We start from the raw sequence: 6,934 nt of genomic DNA, 5'->3' as shown, positions 1-6,934 counted from the left end.
CGATGCTAATTTATTAGCAGAATTAAGGCCGGTCCACATAGAACTTTCGCGTTGGCTTTGGCGTTGGCGTTGGTTTGACAGAACGCACGTTTAAAGTATGCTTGCTACAATGAACGCTTGGCAGCGAATGCTTGGGCCACTAAATTAACATACTAACGACAGATAAATTAATATTTCATATCAATAAATGCGTTAAAAATGATATTTCTTGCCCGCACTTGATTAAAAAGGAAAAATATTTCACATAATTTTATTTTTTTGCAACAGCAATTAAGCCCGCTTCACTGAAAGTGCCTTCAGACTCTACAGATGATGCCAGGATACAAAAAAACTTTTTTGCCAAATCAGGAAGAGGCTCAAGCTGATTTCGTAACACCTGAAGTGAAAATAATGGTTTAGAATATATACATATATTATATGTGTAATACATATGTATATTGTATTATAGGATTTCCAGTATCTACCTTCCAATACAGTAGCGGGTTTGTGTTTGGCTCTGAGTTGACTTGCTCCAAGTACTGCCTCTTCTTCAGGATTACATCGACTTTTGTTGTTCTCTGTTTTTGATCCAACTTACTAGAAAGGAAAAGAGAAGTTTTGCTTGTATCTCCGGTGTGCTGGGACCAACAGTCGCAGAAGATTTAAATTTTAGTGCTGTCAACAACATTTCCCTTTCTAAAGCCTTGCTCGCCTCATTTGCATTAAATTCGCTTCTACAACCTTCTTTCTTGAACCTTGGATCCAAGATCGTTGATACGCGAATTAACGTTCTTTCCTCGTATAAAAAAAGGCGTTTTTCAGTAGAACAAACAATTGCCGACAAAAAAGCTATTCCTTCACTTGAAATCCCTTGTTGTTCAATTAATTTTAATGTTTCAATTAAACCATAAATAATAGGAATTATTGAAGAAGAAGTAACGCTCTTACTGCTAGAAAAATGCAAGGTAGCTTCGTCAAAAGGATCAAGAATATTAACAAGCTCGTTTAGAAGGCGTGCATCACCGCTTTCCAATGGTTTGGGTGCTTTGGTATATTTAAAAGGCATTTATTTAAATCATCCTTCAATAATAGCACCCTTTTTATCATTGATAAACAGCTGTTCAATCTATTGCATACCTCTTGTACCAATTTAAGCGGCCTATTTGAACTTTGCTCAGCTTTGAATTTCGCCATGGCAGTCGAGCTACTTTTAAAAAAAAGTTACAATTTCTTTGCATTTTGTAATCACTCCTTTTACTTCGTCTAGTCTCAAACAATCTTGCACAATCAAGTTTAAGGAATGAGCTATACAAGATAAGTGCCTTTTTCTTAAAATTTCACATGCTTTGATCATATTTCTGGTGTTGTCGGTAACTAGGCAAATGATTTTGTTGCTGATGGACCATTCAGTGAATACTTCATCAAGCGTTTTTGCAATATTTTCTGCTGTGTGATTTTCTTCGTTTACTAAGAGTCTTGTTGAAAGAACAATAGTCTTCAGATCAAATTCTGCATCCACATAATGACCAGTAGGTATGCATCACCTGAGCGGGATGTCCACATATCGCAAGTTATGGCCAGATATTAAATTTTTTCCAATTTCAATTTTAAGCACGCCTTAATACATTCGTATTTTTCGAAAATGAGTTTGTCTTTTAAATAATTTTTGCTTGGTATTTCATACCTAGGGTCCAACACTTTTAAAAGATTTTTGAAACCCGCATCATTTACTATGCATATTGGTTGCAAATCTACACACACAAACTCAGCCAGTGCGGCATCAATTTTTTTTTGCGCTCGGAGTTCGAATCATATTTAAATTCGATAGTGAAATATGCACTAACAAATGTAAACAAGAGTTCTTCAATTACATATATTTTATTTATTCACGTCAAACTTTGACCAACCAACCTTTGCACTGAACCACTGCTGCAAGTGGTTGACGATTCTGAAGTTGATGAAGCAGTGCTGCTTGAACAAGCGATAGAGGAGCATCTAGAAATGTGGTCTTTTAAATTTGTGGTATTACTAGTGCGGTATTCTTTGCCACAATAGTTACATTTTTCAAATTTTTTTGTCGCTTGTTTTTTTAAAGAAATTCCACACTTCGGAAGTTTTTGGTTTTTTAGACGGCAATGTATCCTCAGCCATTTTCACGCTTAAAATCAAAAATTGCGCTTTTAGAAATAACGCTGCCAAGTTTCAACTAATTCGTGCGAATGTCAAAAGCGCTAGGAAAGAGAATACGCTATCAATTAAACGATAGTGGCGATAGTACTAAAACTATCGATAGTTATTTCATGTGACCAGACTATCGATAGTATCGTCGATAGTTTGACAGCTCTAAATCGTACGATGCGAAGATGCGGCGGTGCCGAGTAACTTCGCTATTTTGGCATCGTGGTAATCGTCAGAAGTGTTACAGGCTAACCTAATATTCACGCATGCCGCCAATTTATTGTCAAAAATGTCTCATGCACATGCAACTTGTATGAGATCAACCGAAATTGAACGGCGTGCGTATGAAGCTAACTCAATTTCCAATTTTTGTTCTGCGTGACATTTTGATTTGACGTTTCGCTCAATGAAATCAAATGCAAACGCATGCAAGTCAATTTCGGGTGACGCAAAAAAACAAATTCGACGGCATGCGTACCAAAACGCAAGCCGCGAATATTAGGTTAGCCTGTAGTTATTAACGTACTCATACGATAGTAACATAATCGTGCAGGACTCTAGTGCCCAATACTCTTGGCCAAGGCTGTATATTTAAACAATAAATTTGTCAAAAAATTAAAATAAAATAAAAAATGTATGAAATTACGAAAAATTAAGTTTTGAAAATGTGAATGTTTATAGAACAAAAGTAAATGAAATTTTGAAAAGTAAATTAAATGAAAAGCAAATGAAATCGTACGATTTGAAATCGATGCGATTTGCAAAATATTTTTTATTATAACTAATGAAAGTAATAAATATTTCCAACAAAAACTGATAGAAACGCGAAAGGACGTAATATTCTTCGATTTAGCGGGATTTTTTTTCTGTTTTGTTAAGAATTCTTTAAAATAAATTTTGTAAATCGCACCGATTTCAAATCGTACGATTTGCAGCACATGCCCGAATAAATAAAAATATTGAAAACGAAAAGCACTGTTAATAGGTATTTAAAAGGAAAACCACTGTATACTCAGTTTTGTAAGTGACTGTATGTACCTGCATGGGAAGATAGAAGTAAATATCGACTGGTGAGTGGAAGATGGACCTCTCTCGGCAGCCAGTTCAAAAACGCCGTATCTTAAAAAACTTTTCAAAACGTCCTATTTCAGAATTTGGTTGAAGAAGGCCCTATATCAGAATTCGTTTCAAAAACGCGCTATCTCAGCTGCCGATTCAAAAACGCCCTATATCAGCAAGTTTTCAATACATTTTGAAGTAAGATAGGGCATTTTTGAATCGGTTTCTAAAATAGAGCGTTCTTCAACCAAATTCCGAGATCGAGTGTTTTTCAATAAAATTCTGAAATAGGGCGTTCTTGAAAAGTTTTTTGAGATAGGGCGTTTTCGAACTGGCTGCCGAGATAGGTCGATCTTCCATTCAGCAGTCGATATGTAAGTAAATGAGTTATTTTATTTTATTTTTAATATTTTTATTGAGCTTTGTACCACGATTGTTTATTAGGAAAAAATGAAAAAGCAACAAAGTCTAAGCAGTAGAAGTTATAGCAGCTATTTCGGAGATCACCACATCTCCTCATCAGACTCATTTTCTCTAGACTTCAGCAGGGATCGAACCTGCGTAATCGATGTTCAAAGTCAGAAGCGTTAACCACTGAGCTATGTACATCCCTTAAACTCTTGTTGGTAATTCATTTTCCTTATTCAACCAACTTCTATCAAACTCAAACTCAAATTCGACAGCGTGGTTGTTGTTGTCAATTCTATACATCCATATGCTTATTTGCTTTTTTGTATAGTTTCAGGCAGGCTCTTTCTAAACTATGTATTTGTCATTGTTATTGTGGCTTATTAACATTTTATTTTTAATATTCTTATTGAGCTTTGTACCACGATTGTTTATTAGGAAAAATTGAAAAAGCAACAAAGTCTAAGCGGTAGAAGTTATAGTAGCTACTTCGGAGAACACCACATCTCCTCATCAGAATTCTTTTTTCTAGACTTCAGCAGCAGACCTGCGTAATCGATGTTCAAAGTCAGAAGCGTTAACCACTCAGCTATGTACATCCCGTAAACTCTTGCTGCTAATTCATTTTCCTTATTCAACCAAATTCAATTATTTTTAATATTTTTATTGATCTTTGTACCACGGTTGTTTATTAGGAAACTTTGAAAAAGCAACAAAGTCTAAGCGGTAGAAGTTATAGCAGCTATTTCGGAGATGACCACATCTCCTTATCAGACTTCTTTTTTCTAGACTTCAGCAGGGATCGAACCTGCGTCATCGAGTGCAAGTCAGAAGCGTTAAGCACTGCCCTATGCACACCTCGTAAACTCGAAATCAAATCCAATCCAATTTCCAATCCAATTTTCTCAAATCCCTTAACACACTCTTCAAAGTTTTCTTGGGTAAGGAATGTGCTGGGGTAAATACTTAGGAGCGAGCTTGTCCCAGACCGCAGAACAAAAGTCTATTAAAATATTACATACGCTTCTTTTTGATACCCCAGCCGGCCGATCGTCCTGTATTCAACTGAGGAACCAAGCGCATATAAAGCAATCGCGACACGCTTGTCTAAAGGGATGCATTTCCTAAAAGTTGTGTCGCTTTTTGCAATGCGTAAAAATCGCGGCTCATTCTAAAGCACTCCTTAAAAAATTGGTCTCTGTTGGCAGGAATGTCCAGCTCCCAGAACTTGCCATGTCTCGCCTACAATACACATAAACGCGTTGATTATTATATTCACTAATAAAAAATAGCTGCTATAATTGCTTACGTGTGTCCACAGACGCTTATTATAAAATATAATAATGAATTTCGCATGCGTATTGCTGCCATAATTTTTTTCAATCTCAGTAGCCGCCTTTTTCGGATATCTTCCAACTGCCTATTACTGGAAGCCAATTTCGCAATTAACTGAACTATTGCATCTTTTTGCCTTCTTTCCATATAATTACTTATAATTTAACAAACGAAAAACACTTACATGTTCCACCAAACTAATGTCCATGAACAAAAAACTTGTCAAAACAATCTTGACAGCTGATTGTCAATCACAATATAGACAGCAGGCAACCTTTCTGGGTTGTTGTTGTAGTAGTCGTTGTTGTTGTAGCTATATTCACCCTTGAGAAAGGCACTGGGTTGTGTGCTGCTATTTAATGGCCTTCCTCAGACCGTTTTTTTAGATTTAAGGGTTGTGTGCTGCATTATTACTAGATAAATATATTTAAGCATTTGACAAATCGTGATTTTATTAAAATAAAATTTTAAATGGAGTTAAAAAACCAAACAAACGCTCGTGCGAAAGCTCTATTTTTTTATGTTGTTAAAGTTTGTACATGGCGATCTTGATGGTAATACAAGCAATTTATTCATTTGTGGATTTGATGTTACTTGAGAATTTAGGCAACGTGCGAGCTGAAAAGTTCTGTTATCAATATAATTAACACAAGCTTTTCCGCGTGGTTGCTTCAATAAATAGAATTAACATATATACGCAAATAAATTTGATTGGCGCGTATTCATAGTCCAGCAACTAAGTCGAAACTAAAAAAGTTGCAACTTAAATTTACGCACCAACTTAAAATTGACCTCTATTCATAGTCGCATTTCAGACTTCTACTAAGTAGTTTCGACTTAGTTTACGACATAGCAAAACGAGTGTGAAAATGTATCGATTTTTGTTTACGATATTTTGGAAAAATTACATTTTTATTAAATAATGTCAAGTTTGATCATCCGTTTATGTAATTTTGAATGATTATGCAAAAGAATAAAGTATCATTTTCTTGTTAATTGTGTGAAATAGCCAGAACAACCGCAGTGATGTGAAGTCGATGTTTATCGAAAGCATGCTGTGAAACATACAAATAGTAGATATCTAAATGTTATGCACAATTTTACTTTAAAAGAACTAGCGTGAAACTGACTTATTATTTGAGAATTTATCTAAATTATTCCAATTATAAATTTGTGATTTAGCTTTATTCGAATTGTAATACGCATTTAATTTCATCTTCCGAATAAAATGGATCGATCTTTGTAAATGTTAATTGGAGATTATGCAATATTATCAAAATCATCCTCTACCAACTTAATTTTTACATATTTCGTCTGTTGTCCCTTAATTTGATAAAATACTTCTTCCTAGTTACGACTTAGTTGCAGCTGCAGCCGAAACTAAATTTTAAGTTGGTACTTAGCCAGAAAAGTCGAAACTAAGGCGACTATGAATAGCTTTAGTTGTGACTCTAAATGTCATGCACAAATTTACTTTAAAAGAACTAGCTTGAAACTGACTTATTATTTGAGAATTTGTCTAAATTATTCCAATTATAAAATTGTGATGTAGCTTTATTCGAATTGTAATACGCATTGAATTTCATTTTCCGATTAAAATTGATCGATCTTTGCAAATTTTAATTGGAGATTATTCAATATTATCAAAATCACCCTCTACCAACTTAATTTTTACATTTTTTCGTCTGTTTTCTCTTGATTTGATAAAACACTTCTTCCTAGTTCCGACCTAGTTGCAGCTGCAGCCGAAACTAAATTTTAAGTTGGTACTTAGCCAGAAAAGTCGAAACTGACTTAGAATAGTTTCGACTTAGTTGAGTACTAAAGATGACTATGAATATGCGCCGATTGTATTTCAGAAAAAGTCAAATGATACATTTGCGTTTTTCTGAAATACATTTGCGTTTTTCTGAAAATAATTTGATTTATTCTGAAACACAATTGTGTTTTTCTGAATTTCATTTGGCTTTTTCTG

The 6,934-nt window shown here is 34.6% G+C and overlaps 1 long non-coding RNA gene across 1 annotated transcript; it reads right to left on the bottom strand.

Moving 5' to 3' along the window:
• Positions 1-213: 213 nt before the first annotated feature.
• LOC118736554 lies at positions 214-2,228 on the bottom strand. The gene is made up of 3 exons (XR_004992717.1): positions 1,891-2,228; positions 465-1,818; positions 214-376 (listed from the first exon to the last, which is right to left on the bottom strand). It is a non-coding gene; the product is annotated as an uncharacterized LOC118736554 (long non-coding RNA).
• Between the last annotated feature and the right edge of the window lie 4,706 nt (positions 2,229-6,934).

Source organism: Rhagoletis pomonella, unplaced genomic scaffold, assembly GCF_013731165.1.
Source record: "Rhagoletis pomonella isolate Grant_MI unplaced genomic scaffold, Rhpom_1.0 Rhpom_scaffold_00003, whole genome shotgun sequence".
Taxonomy (NCBI): Eukaryota; Metazoa; Arthropoda; class Insecta; order Diptera; family Tephritidae; genus Rhagoletis; species Rhagoletis pomonella.
The sequence above is the reverse complement of the archived record's forward strand: the minus strand, read 5'-3'. Positions and strand labels throughout refer to the sequence as shown.